Source organism: Camelina sativa, chromosome 2, assembly GCF_000633955.1.
Source record: "Camelina sativa cultivar DH55 chromosome 2, Cs, whole genome shotgun sequence".
In the NCBI taxonomy this organism is placed as follows: domain Eukaryota; kingdom Viridiplantae; phylum Streptophyta; class Magnoliopsida; order Brassicales; family Brassicaceae; genus Camelina; species Camelina sativa.
Window position 1 is genome coordinate 9,756,288 of NC_025686.1, and position 782 is coordinate 9,757,069.

Genomic DNA, 782 nt, shown 5'->3' on the forward strand with positions numbered 1-782 from the left:
CAAGAGACTGCTCGGTTGAGAATTGTCTTCTGTTTAATTTTGTCTTCCATATAATAGCTTTATGACGCTAAGCATTTTATATGTATTGAGAAGACTGTATATTATACAAAACTCATTAAAGTGAAATAATTTTAAGAAGATGAAAGATAAATATAATAAATTTAAGACTATTGTTACATTTAAAGAAATTTCAAATTAATTTAACGAAACAAATATTATAGTAATATTGTATGGCGATTGAAATTGTCTTCTCCTTGATTTTCTCTTCCATATCATATCTCTACGACACCAAACTAATGGATTTGGAATTTCAGAATAAGTGATTCCTTTGGCTTGAGTAACTTGTGTATTGAATATAATCCAATCTGAGAATTTAGTTGTTGTAGCCATCGAACGATTCATACCATTATCCTCAGGACCATCTTCATTGTAGCATTCTCTAGGTGAAACCTGTTCAATATTTTAGTTAAAAGTAAATCAAAATTATAAAATAAAACATGTTTATATAACATGTTCAAAAAGAATAAAACATGCTATTATTTAAGTTACACATAAAATTATATAACACGATTATATAAAATATGAAATACCCGTAAATTGAATCCATGGATATCTACAATCATAATAGTCCTGAAAACATGGCAATCCAAGTTTAGACAAAACTATTATTTATTAGAAATTATAAATAAATTAAAAAAAAAAATATAATCGTGATAAGAATTATAATTATAAGAAATAATACCTCATATTATTTAGTATCAAATTCCTGTATCGTTTAATCT